This window comes from Periplaneta americana, chromosome 7, assembly GCF_040183065.1.
Source record: "Periplaneta americana isolate PAMFEO1 chromosome 7, P.americana_PAMFEO1_priV1, whole genome shotgun sequence".
Taxonomy (NCBI): domain Eukaryota; kingdom Metazoa; phylum Arthropoda; class Insecta; order Blattodea; family Blattidae; genus Periplaneta; species Periplaneta americana.
The window spans coordinates 92,464,820-92,478,874 of NC_091123.1; the positions used below are offsets into that span (position 1 = coordinate 92,464,820).

Below are 14,055 nucleotides of genomic sequence, written 5' to 3' on the forward strand. Positions count from 1 at the left end.
ACAAATGTGGATTACCATTGTAATCCAGGTGAGTACTGGCGTTACGGATTTTAACGCGAGTAACGAAGGGTTAACAGGGCAGCATCAGAGAAGACTACTCGAGTTCGCGATGCAGCATCGAAATTGGACCATTCAGGACTGGAGCATGGTGCTTTTTACAGATGAGAGCCGCTTCTGTCTGAGGTCTCCAGATGGGCGAAATGAGTGTGGAGGAGGCCTGGAGAGCGATTCTCGCCCATAACTCTCCCAAACGACACCATTTGGAGGAGGCTCTGTGATGGTGTGGGGGGGGGGGGTATGAAGCCTGTACCGAGCTTGTGATACTTGAGGACGGTTTCCTCACTGCACACCGCTATGTGGAAGAAGTTCTGGGGGATTATGTACCATTTGCACAATTTACAGACGACCATTTCACTTTAATGCAAGACAATGCTCGTCTGCACATCCCATCGAGCACGTGTGAGATATGATTGGGAGAAGACTTCGGTCTCAGAACTGAAGGCACAACTGGTGGTAGAATGAAACAATCTTCCTCAGGAAGTACTTAGGAACCTAGTGATCAGTGTACCTCAACGCCTCCAAGAGGTCATCACTGCCAGAGGAGGAAACATCAGATTGTAATGTTTCTAGTGGTTTACTAAAACAATTTTTGACAATGTACATCAGTGGAAGTGGTAAAATTGAATACAGTGAAAGAAATTCAAATGAGTAAAAATAACAACAATTACAAAAATTGCAAAATGTCATAATAAAGTGAATGTAAGATAAAGTTTGAAAGTGCATTTAGTATTTAACATGTAAGGAACATGATGTTTGATTAGTATTATCAGTATAATTCATTATTTATGACACAAGGCTAACATTATATTCAATAAAACAAAATTTTTCAAAGTGATCCACTTTTTTTGCCAGCGAGTGTATAAGAGTTTCTTGATACCTCTGGCAGATAGATGAACAGTTTTTATATTTTCCACCAGAAATCTGATTAGTGTAATATATAACTTTTCAGCGATGTATGCAATGGATGAGGGAAAGTAACTAGACAACCTACTCCATTATCTCCTGACTTAGTTGCCTCATAAGTGATGCCTTACTAGTATCAGTTATGAGATTCCAACCTGTCTTCAGACAGTTGACTAAACAACATATTTATTTATTTATTTATTTATTTATTTATTTATTTATTTATTTATTGATATTTATGTGGTGGTCAACAGCAGTTGGTCAATAGTACAATGATACCACAGTATGACTTATTATCGCCGCACTCTCATGGTTAACATTCAGCAGGTCTTTGAAATTTAATTGCATTATTGCTTTCAATTTATTATGTCGCCGCTCCAATCACTTGCCTCAATTTCAATATTGCAACCAATAAGCTGCTTCCATTATTAAATGACACCTACTTGTCTAATCCACATGGACTAAAACCGAGGTTGCAATGTCTTGTGCTGAGGACGAACATTAAGGTATGTGATTAAAAATTATTATTAAAGAGTTATTATTAAGAGTTAAGAATGTCAACATACTCGTATATGAAATAATAATAATAATTATGATTCTAATAATAATAATAGCCATTTAACAATATAACAAACTAGTGCTTATTCTTATCGAGGACGTAGACATGACAACGTGAAGCTTAGAGTGAAACCTATAGAGCAACAATCGGTCGGAAAAATTATGTTTTAAAAGCACACCTCACATTATTGTATGATGCTGACATGTTAGGCATGAGAGCACGGCGATAATACAGCTATGCACGTTATATTATAATAATAATAATAATAATAATAATAATAATAATAATAATAATAATAATAATAATAATAATAGTAATTTACTGGTAGCAGTAGTAATAGTAGTAGTAGTAGTAGTAGTAGTAGTAGTAGTAGTAGTAGTAATTAGGGTTGCCAACCCTCCCATATTTCCTGGGATCTTCCGTATTTGCCCCTAATTTTCAACAGTCTCCTGGCTACCATATTTTCCTTCTCTTCGAGCATTTTTCGCCCTTATTTTTGTATAATACAGTATAAAATCATTATTCTAAGAAACATTTGATTTTTCCGTTAATGATGATCGTTTATATGATGAGTTTTGTTGTTCAAGAGATGCACTGAAATATGCAGTCTTTATAGAATGTAATGCTTGCCTCTTGGCAATGGGTTTTAGTGCTCACCTGTTTAAAATCAAGCAGTGTTAAATCTGGAAAAACTGGCGAGTTTTGTTCTAAACATACCAAGTAGTAATGCTCATAAATAAAAGGGTGTTTCACCTCATGAACAATTGGACAGACGTTCAAAATAGGAGCAATGAATAAATAGCTATAATAGCTAAGCCTTCTTTGTGAACTTATGATTCAGGGTTCACCTATAAATAACTCTTTTTTACATTTTGCCGGATATATCTTATTAAAAAAAAGCAAAGAATGGCATCTTATTGATATTACATATGTGCATAAAAATTATGTACCATCACTCCGCAAGCGATGATAATATATCTATTTTATTTATTTAAAATAACAATACAATATGTAAAGAAATCCACACATAAAAAATATGTCGTTTTTTTTTTATTTTGCATAAAGTGATTATGTTTAGTTTTTGGGTCTTCACGTTACGGTACCTATTGTTTGCAATGTATTAGGTACCGGTACGTTTTATAATTGATAGCATTCCCTTTATTAATTGAAGAATGAATTCAATGTAATTTGGCGGTACCTTTGCGCAATATATTTTGCCAGATTACCTATGTCCTGTGGTCTAGAAGTACCGGTAATATAATTTTCAAATTCTCTGAAACTTAACAACAGGTCTATGCTAATTATCACATATTTATTTCACTTAAGAATTTGATTATAATAAGAACTTGTGTAATCAAGGTGCATATATTTATGTCTTGTGATCCAAGAGTAATGTATGTTAATATAATTTTAGATTCTCTGAAACCTAACAATATGCTGATTATCGTAAAATTATACATTCTATAATGTATATTGTGTAGGCTTATTTACTGTTATTGCAAGTTATCTTGAACCTTACATCCCCTAAGTCTGTCTTTCGAACTGCTCGGTACGGCATGTACTCATCAAGGTAACGGCATGGCTAGTATGCTCCTCCCTCGGGTAACGTGACTCTTTTCAGAAAACGTTGGTTCTTTCGCTTCATGGCTCTCTACTGTAAAAGAACTTGGTTCAATACAGACATCATCATCTCACAACACTCTGGTTTTGAGAGGAGAACATGGTTTCGTAGCAGGTTTTAATTAACCTATAATGAGTAAGTATTTAAATAAAATCGTGTGTACACTCCTCCTCTCTCATCCGAGCTGGGGATCGGCAATGGCGGAGTTACTACAGCTATTTCTATACATTATCTAGGCCTACATGACTTACACCTACGGCTGATATGTACATATTCTTATAACAATATTTTACAGGCTTATTATTTGAATTTACATTAATTTATAATTATACACAATCTATATCCCTATCATTGCTGCTATCATCGTCATCGTCTTCATCGCTTTATCAAAAATTAATTATTATTTCGTCAGTGGCATCATCAATTCCGAATTATCTTCTTAAACGTAGGTACTACTTTCTGAACAAGATAGAATTCTTCGATTGTATCCCGAATGACATGTTGATCGAAGTCGTCCATTCAACTTTACACAAGTCCTAATTCTGGAATGAAATAGTATGTTTTGCAGAACTATAACAAAATAATAACTTACAACAGTAATTCATTATGTCGCTCACAGTACACACACTATTGTACATAATAATTTCTAAATATTACATACCTATTCTTTCCCGGAGTAGAGTGAGGTTCAATCGGTTGTAATTCAATATTATTCTTAATTCTCTTCACGGAACTAATACTTTTGTCATAGTATTTAGCCGCTCTCTTATATTCCTTCTCAAGAGGTTCCAGCAAACATTTGTTTAATTTTTCCTCCTCACAACATTTAATTATATTTGCGATAATTTCTCCGCTGTGGATAACAGCGTTAATTTTTTCCGCAGTGGTGTGATTTCACTATAATTACTGCCATGTGGTTGCTGCTCCATATTAACACTACTGGTACGCAGTGAAGGAAATAGTTCTATGTTTTTTGACAAGAGATTATGAAGCGGAGCATGCGCAAACAACTCAGTTGGCTCCACCCACGTTACGCGCTTCCTTCCCTCTGCCCCTCTGTCTTCGCTCAGAAAGTTCAAGATAACTTGGAATAACAATATGGATTATGAGCATGTTTTCTATAAATTTCTGTGTACGTATTTTCTTTTCTTTAATGCTCTGACGCATATCAATGAAACTTTGAATATGTTTATTTCGTCCAAATTTTACGTTAATTTGTCAATTTTAGATCATCACATCGTTAAATTGCGTGATTTACGTACTGCTATTATGCGTCTGCTCTCTAACAACATGGCGTCAAGCGCAGCGTTCAATTTGCCCCGGTTTCCTCGTTCTACGCAGTCGAGACTGTAGGGGCTTGGACAAGACATTAACGGCGTGTGCTAGTGCAGTATTTCTGCATCTGTTGTGCCTGATATCGACATTAAGAGGCGTTGTCACTGCTGACGTTTACCTTAACAGCAATTATATCAGCGACGTATTCACGAATAGAACTTGCGGTAGTCTCTCCAATACAACCTACGCTGTTTTTTTTTTTTTTTCGTGGGCACGGTGGTGTTGATGACTATGACGGAATAATTGATCAGTAAGATAAAGTTGAAATATTTAGGCCTATATTGGAAACTACGAATAGTCATGATCAGCCGAAAAAAATGTATACAATTTCTAACCAGCTATTCTATGGATTAACGGATGATGAAAACATAATACAGTAGTAGTATAGTAGGCCTACTATCACAGTACTCAACGTAATCAACAATGATGATGACGTCACGAATGGTGTCAAAATCGCAGACAAATAGATATTATTCCAGTCAGCTTCACAGGGAGCTGTACCTGAAAGCCAGTTTGTATAATACATGTCACTGTTCGTTAACAGGAAACCACAAATATAAGTCCCACAGAGCTTGGTGTGCACTCAATGCTGAGTCTGTGACGTCTTGTCAACCCACTTGAGGTATCTGGATATAAAGGGAATAATTGAGCCTGAGTCTGGTAGAGTTCCTGTCCTAGATCGATCTAGGGTTTCTGGGTAGCTCAGCTAAAGGTCCCGCGTTCGATACCAGGTGCCTGAACAATTTTTCCCTTGAAATTATTCAAATCAGCTTCACAGCTGAAAGCAGTCAATATCGTCACTGTTACCTTCAAACAAAGACGTTGTAGTTATATATCGCCTTCAAATTGCATTTGCTCAAACAACTACAGTAAATCATAGCGTGAAAAATATGTAGCGAAATTTCGTCAGGGCCGTAGCGACATTTCGACTTTTTGTGTTGGTGATACTGTACGCATGCATTGTGCTTGTGAGCTTGTCTGATGCATGTATGTTTTTCGTGATTTAGGGAAGGAGAAGTGCTTTTCCTTTTGTATGTGTAATTAAGAGAAAACGCCCTTGCTATTCTTTCTGTAACATGTGATTAAACGCAAAACGTGTTGCCATCGACTTTAACTTTCAATTTAATATAGGAAATCTATAAGAAAGAGATTGTGGATAGACCCATGTACAATTTTGAAGTTACATATTTTTAAGGTTAGTATTTTGATGTTTTTTATTATTGTTGTTTGTAGTGAAGTCAAACTGAGAGTAAATAAGAATAACTTTTAAAAAGTGATGAAATATCCGTAAACATTATCTTTAGCGGTCACAACATAACAGCGCTATGTGAAAGGAGGCCTAGGACTGTGACAAACTTAGATGACCCAGTTAAGAGTGCTTGATGAGGGGATAGCTAAGTGACAACCTTGTTATAGTCGGGTCTATATGACTATAGGATATCGGTAGTATGTTTATGAGAATATATGTTGGCTAGGTTGGGGAATGGGGTGATGTCATAGACCTCGCTGTTGTGTTAGGGTCTCTACAGGTAATGTTTATCCAAGTATCACAGGAAGGAATGGTGAACGGGAAAAATGTTCAGGGGCAGAAGAAGATATCAGATGATAGACGACATTAAGATACGTGGATCATATGCAGAAGAAGGCAGAAAATAGGAAAGATTGGAGAATGCTGGGTTTGCAGTGAAAGACCTGCCCATGGGCAGAACATTTAGCCTACGTATATATGTATGTAGGCTAGAACAGTAGAACTTCAGATATTTTGTGATGGCTGGAGAGAATATCGTGTTATAAAGGTAGAAGTTTATGTGTAGTTTAGATTTTTACTTTTATGTTGCATGACTACATGCACATTCGTAGGCGTAGTTGCAGGATGTGCTGGGTGTGTCTGCGCACTCTAATAAGACTACGACAACAAAAGTTATTGGTAATTCTTATGTTACCCATAAGTTTTGCGTTACTGAAGAAAAGCAGATAGCCTATCTATCTATACCCATCTAGGCCTATCGACCAAAATGCATATATGCAAGACATACCAAAAACCTGAACTAACCAAATCTAACCTGTCACATAATCCACGAAAACTCGCTTTGTACCAGTACTATCTATGTAGTTCTTCCTACCAGAAAGCTTACATGCAAGGCATGTGATCCCGCCTCTCTGCCAGCCACCGCTTTCACATGAGGTTGCCAACTTTCATTGGAGGCAGAACCGGACATTTTCATAAAACAAAATGTTAGTATTAATTGCCTGAATAATATACGTACTATTATCCAGTCTTTCCTTAAACTTATTTATTAGTCTTATTATTATTATTATTATTATTATTATTATTATTATTATCATTCATTCATTCATTCATTCAGTGTTCTGGCCAAGGGCAGGTCTTTCACTGCAAACTCAGCTTTCTCCAATCTTTCCTATTTTCTGCCTTCCTTTTTGTCTCCTCAAATGATCCATATATCTTAATGTCGTCTTATCATTTGATATCTTCTTCTGCCCCGAACTCTTCTCCCATTCACCATTCCTTCCAATGCATCCTTCAGTTGGCAGTTTCTTCTCAGCCACCGATCCAACCAATTCCTTTTCCTCTTTCTGATCATTTCAGCATCATTCTTTCTCCACCCACTCTTTCCAGCACAGCTTCATTTCTTATTCTGTCTGTCCACTTCATGCGTTCCATTCTTCTCCAAATCCACATTTCATATACTTCTGTTTGCTTCTCTTTACATCGTCGTAATATCCACGTTTCTGCCACATACAATGCCACACTCCATACAAAGCACTTCATTATTCTCTTCCTTAGTTCTTTCTCCAGAGGTCTGCAGAAGATGCTCCTTTTTCTATTAAAAGCTTCCTTCGCCATTGCTATCCTCCTTTTGACTTCCTGGCAGCAGCTCGTGTAACTGCTTATAGTACATCCCAAATATTTGAAGCTGTCATATTATTATAATATATATATATATATATATATATATATATATATATATACCTACATTGAACTACTTTTTCCTCTTTTCTTATCTATTTTCACTCTGTTTTCTCCTCCAATTCCTTCCCTATTTTAACCTTGTATGTACATATTTAGGGACAACACTACATAACTTACTGGTAGTCCATTGTGATAAAGTAACGGTTAGCATGACTGACTTTGAAATGAGCGGGCCCGAGTTCAAATTCTGGTTGAGATAAGTTACCTTGTTAAGGTTTTTTCCAGGGTGAGCAAATTCTGGGTAACTTTCGACGCTAGACCCTGGACTCATTTCGATTCATTTCACTCAGATGCTAGATAACTATGGCAGTTGATGGAAATAAACCAAAAAATAAAAATAATATACATGCTGGTATAGGAAAATATAGGCTAACTGCATGCATCTCACCGTTGAGCCCGGGAGTTTGAATTCAAAAGCAGTGCTGCTTACCGATTAGTTGGAGGCTTTAATCTTGAAGTTATATTGATTTTCTTCTCCAATTTTGCAGCTTTAACAAGTTCTTTTCCATTGCTGGTTTTCAGAAATTTCGCAAATTGTGCATACTTCATTCTGTAGTTAAAAACCACAAACAATTTAGCTTTCACCATTTCTACTTTTAGTCTGTTCTTTTCACTGTTCCAAATATTTTGCATCACACTGAAACGGGTTTAATAAATTCAAATTGATGATGGCACTGCTAGAAATGTTGAACGATTTTAAATAAATTAGGTGCCTTACAATGCTTAAAAAAATTCACCCACATATTTGAAATATTAGAATTTGACGATTCCTTTATGAAAGGCAAGACATTATTTAATGTCAATAATCGGCAGATGTAATCTGATGATTCCTTTATGAAAGGCAAGACATTATTTAATGTCAGCAATCGGCAGATGTCCACTCCACCTTTACTGGAGAATTTGTTATGTAGAAAGTTATCTTGTAAAAGGGTGGAATTGAACTTTAGTCACAGCTACTATGTTGTAGATTCCTTGCGAGTACAGTATATGTGTGCCATGTACGTCTAAATTACCTAACCAAGAGAAAATCAAAACAAAGTAATGTTTCATGAATAATTATCATAATGCAGAATTTGTTTCTCCGTTCGTTACACCCAGATAAGACTGACGTCCTATATGTAGGAACCAACTGTTTTATTTTTTTAACACTGTTGTGTAAGATTTTCATAGTCGGCAATCATGATACCATAATCCTTATGTGTTATAAATTGCCTCCAATTTTTTTTCTTATATTTAGTCTGTCATAGTCATTGTTATTAACATATTTGTGTGAAACGTCTGGTGTCCTATATATAGGACGTCAGTCTTATCTGGGTTAACATGATATTCACTTACTTTAATAATAGTAGTAATAATAATAATAATAATAATAATAATAATAATAATAATAATAATAATTCTTTATTTATACTGCCAGAGTTAAGGCCATAGGGCCTTCTCTTACACTCTACCAGGTCACAAAGTATACAAGCAGTTAAAATTTAACAAAAAGTTAAAGAACAGAATACTAACATATTGGGCCGTAAGAATAAAGTTGAGCATATCCTTTTACTCTACTATTTTGAAGGATGTGCTTCAGATTTTAATAATAAAAAGCAGAGCACAACCTTCTCCTCCTGATGACGCAATAGGAAAAGAGCACTTGCTTCACAGGAAGAAGCATTTGCTTGGAGCGGAACCTCTTGCTTCAAAATTAGAAAAAATGTATGAATAAAGTGAAGCATATCCTTCGATTCAGAAGCATATCCTTCTAAAAAGTGAAGTCTGATCAGGAGCAGACTCATCTCTGTGATGGTTGAATTACCAGTCGCATTACGACGTGAAAAGTACTACAAATTGTGGTGGTGTGCTGTTAGGGAGTAGTATAAGAGTTTATGTACACTTAATGAAGAAAATGTCCAATGGATTAATCCCATTTTTTGGAAGAAACACAGGGGAGAAGAGGAGGGGAATTCTCGGAAATAGCCGCCTCTTTAGCCCAAGTGCTAGCTGCTGTTTTCAATCCAGGAAGCCCGGATTCGATCCCCGTCCAGATCATGATGGAATCTGTGGTTGAAAAATCAGACGTTGCAAAGGATTTTCTCGGGATACTCCCATTTCCCTCTATCATTTCATTTCATCTTTTATCTGCAATAGTAAAAATAGGTTAGTGTAAAGTCTTGGGAGTTTCCGATGCTGATATAGGAAGGGCTTGGGGTCTGGAGCCCCTGGGGTTTATCAGGCTACTCGTCGTGAAACTAGACCTGGCTGTATCTGGAGCTGAGGCAGGTTGGCCAACTTATCAGCGTCGGATTCATGGATTCCACCGAAGCCACCGTCGGACTTGAACAATTATCGGATATAGGCCTATAGAGCTCACATTGGACCAAACCGTGCCTAAATGTGCGGACTCGTATCGGGTCCAGCCCTCTTAAAGCCAGTCAGACATCCTCGGAAATGAAGATAATGATTTTATTTTATTTTTTACTTATTTATTTATTTTTTTGACGTTTATGGTCGATCCGAATTCTAATCAGGTATTGCAGAAGAGATGGATATACATGGCACCACTGTCAGTAAAACTGCTATTAAAGTAAAAGTAAAAGTAAAAAGTAAATCCATGGCGTTACAGCCCATGAAGGGCCAAGACCGACCAGCCGGCTGCTGGCCTCACGTCCACATGCCGAAGCTGAGGTGGACGATTATACAACCAGAATGGAGATATCGTGTGGTTAGCACTATGATCCCCCTAGCCGATATAGCTGGTTTGCAAAATCGGATTTTCGCTACCTATCGTAGCTCCCCAAGTACATTACGATGCTGGGTGGGCACTGGTCCCATACACTGGCCGCAATTTCATGAGAAAATTTCTTCCCCCATGAGGACTCAAACCAGCGCGCATTCCGTAACGCGAGTCCTAGGCAGGATGCCTTAGACCACGATGCCACGGCACGGGACCTGTTATTAGTGTATCTAAAAAAATAACAGAAAAAGCGAACATATGGCTGAAGTTGTCAACATCATTACAAGATACATACAATTGTTGCAATAACTGAATAGTTATAGAAATTTAATTTTCCGAATACTATTAGTGTATTAGACTGGACTCGTGTGTATTCCTAAACCTACACAGCATGCTGGTATGATCATGAAATGATGAGCATGTTGCAGGCTACATGCAATGCAAAAGAACGCTGTACGAGTGTTACAGCTAGTTGGCCAGGGTCCGTTCATGACTGTAAAATAAGGAAAAATTCATCAGTTCGTGATGTGTTAAGTGGATTTAAAAATACTGTCCTACTGGGTGACGGCTTGGAATCATGGCTCATGGTATCATATCGAAATCGGATTTTAAAATAAAGAGACAGTTATTTTATAATAGAACCTTCATTTGGCCAACTAAGAATTAGGTTTTCTATTCTACAATACGCCTGTACAATTGCTGCCTCAAACGTCCCAACAATCATTGTTTGTTGCTTTGTGTTGCACAATGTAGGCTAGAGAAGTACCTGGATGATCATGATTATGACTTTACAGAAAATATACAGGATTTAAATGAAGATGAAAATACTTTAGAGCCAGAGGAACCTGCCACAGGAAGGACTTCAAATCTATTCACGTCACTACATTGATATAATTTTTCTACTAGTATTTTATTGCTGCACACAGATTAACGCAGAAACTTTAATTAACTATCATTATTTCTCACACTCAGTAGCCGCAATTATATTTAATAATACTATTATGACAACTGCAAAGACGCATGTTAGGAGGAAGTTATTAGTATGCCGAATTTTCTTCGAAATATTTTATCATTTTCTGAAATGCTGTCTCTTTTTTTTTTTTTTTCCTTTGCACTTCTGGAACTTGTGACTTTTTTTCTAATATTCCAGGATGTGTAACTAAAAATATCATTGTAATTTCAAGGGGCTCACAGCTACCGCCGTCTGAATCAGAAGATCCAGTTTTAATCACGCGGAATCTTTACCTAGTTGTGATTGAAATAAGTGTGGTTTATTAGCATCAGAAGGAAAGTTGCTGTGTCATTGGGAGGCCCGCAGTTGCTGCTTATCGCGTTCCTTTATGAAACCAAACACCCGCACTCAGTTGATAAAGAGCGCCGACAAATACACAGTATTGCAACATGAAATGTCACAACAACTTTTATGAGCACATGCTCCTGTCTTAGAAGCAGAAGGTTGAAGGATAAGGTAGAGGTTATTCTTACAATTCGAAGCATTTGCTTATACTTCAACCTCTTGCTTCGAAGCATAGCCTTATACTTCAACCTCTTGCTTCGAAGGAAATCCTTCAGTTTTATTCATATGGCCCATTACAATAATAATAATAATAATAATAATAATAATAATAATAATAGCATAATAAAATCGACACTAAACAACATGAAAATAATACTATAATAGAAAAAAGAAAGTAAAATACAATGGAATATAGTAAAAGCAATTCATTTAGTACAAATGGTTAATATGGAAAACGTAAGGTAGAATATAACAAAATGGAATGCACCAAAATAATAATAAAAAAGAAAAGAAATACGAATATTAAACAAAATTCACAATAAAAAGACTATGATAATAAATTCATCGGCTGATAAAGAGAACAAAAAGGAGAAAGGAAGGAAGAAATATATAGCCTATATTTTTACAAAACTATCGCAGAGAAAAGGTCTTATAACTGAAAGGAATCTGAACTGAAAAAGTGCAATTTTAATTTATTTTTGAAACTAGACAATGTCCGACAGTCTCTGACATGTTGTGGTAGAGAGTTCCAGAGATGAGCTGCAGAAACCGTGAAAGATGAAGAGTAGAAGGATGTTCTGTGTGTAGGAATGGAGAGTGTGATATGATGTTGTGAGTGAGTATCTATTTCGTGATATGAGGACAAATGTTGAAAACGAAAAGCTAAGTAGCTAGGGTTAGAGGTTTGAAGAATATTGAAGAGTAAAGTGAGAGAGTAAATAGTTCTTCGCTCTTTGAGATGAGCCCAGGACAGCATATTTAGTGAAGGTGTGATACGGTCAGATCTACGGACGTTGCAAATAAATCGAACACATGCATTATGAACACGCTGTAGTCTGTCTGTCAGTCTCATGTTAAGGCCAGTGTAGAGAATGTCACAGTAATCAAAATGAGGCATTAAGAGCGACTGCACTAAATTCTTCTTGAGAAGCAATGGAAGGAAATTTCTAATTCTTTTTAGTGCGTGAATTTTCATAAAACTTATTTTACATGTGTGTGTGATTTGAGTATTCCAACTTAAGTTTTTGTCCATATAAATTCCTAGATTTTTTACTCTATCACTGTAAGGGATAATAGTTTCATTCATTTTAACAGGAGATAAGTCACCTGTGTTTAATTTACTTAAAAATCGTTGATGTCCCATTATAATTCCCTGTGATTTCTCAGAGTTCAATTTCAGTCCAAACTTTTTCGTCCATGAAATAATTGATTTTAGGTCATTGTTTACATCATTTATTGCGTAATTTAGTGCCGATATATGTGCAGAGATATATATTTGTAAGTCATCAGCAAATAGGATATGAATAATTGAAAAATGAGTTCTATTCAGTCAATACTTAACATAACACAATAAAACATGTTATAATAACATTTACACAGATTTTAAAAACAAACATTTTCGCCAATTTTGATTGGCATATTCAGGTCGTGTATGTCGAATGGAACATGTTATAAAAAGTGAACACTTGGTATATGACGTTAAAAACCAAAGTTACAACTGTAATATCACTTAAAAACAGAGAATAAAATATAGCAAAAAACCTCCACGATGTGTGTAGAATCACTGTGTTGAAAGAGGCGTGTGTGAACCAAGGAAACAGCAAAACTCTTCTGTCATTGCAGATACAGTTTTCAAGATAGATTTGAAGATGCTACGAACAGGTCGGTCGTGTGGCCGTTATGGAGAGCAGGAAAAATCCTGTAAATTGTAAGGATAGAATGAAAGAATATTTAGAAGCATTTAAGTATTATTTAAATCTTCTAAAACAATACTTACAAAAAATGGAAGAACGTCTTGAAATCCATGAGGACGGCGACACGACTGATCTTTACATTAAGTGGTAGCGTATGACGAAAACTGTATACTTTGCACGATTAGTGGATGAATGACCGTTACTTGCGTGTGATTTTAAACAGCGGGTTATTTGAATTTGGGTATTGTTCGTTAAGGAGCGGGCTATCATTGTTATTAGAAAAGGTGGTAATATATAGTTCCTCCGCAGCATTCATATAATTATGATTGTTAATAGTCTTTAAGACTGAAGGGCTTCTTCTATGCCAGTAAGTTCGTGATTAAGGGAAATGAGATGCGTGGCAAACTTTGTTTTATTCCTATTGAATTTGAAGTCAGAGACGTGCTCTTTGTAACGTGTGCGAAAATTCCTTTTTGTTTGGCCAACTTATTTACTGGGACAGTTTTTACATTGTAATAGATAGATACCGCTATTGGCAAATTTATTGTAATTTTGAATGTTATTGGGAATTATATTATTAAGTTTGTTGTTGGTATGGAATGCTATGTTAATTTGTTCTTTTCTAAAAAGGTTACCTAATTTGTATGACACAT

At 36.1% G+C, this 14,055-nt stretch overlaps 1 protein-coding gene across 5 annotated transcripts in view; it reads left to right on the forward strand.

Moving 5' to 3' along the window:
• Positions 1–5,272: 5,272 nt before the first annotated feature.
• The window catches only part of LOC138703292 (uncharacterized), a 114,548-nt gene continuing 105,765 nt past the window's right edge, over positions 5,273–14,055 (forward strand). For 2 of the 5 annotated variants that reach the window (XM_069831065.1, XM_069831064.1), the window contains exon 1: positions 5,279–5,673. The gene's annotated coding sequence lies outside the window, so the exon portion shown is untranslated. Of the gene's footprint in view, positions 5,674–14,055 lie in introns of all 5 variants that reach the window. The other 3 variants (XM_069831061.1, XM_069831063.1, XM_069831062.1) reach the window with 3 other exon arrangements.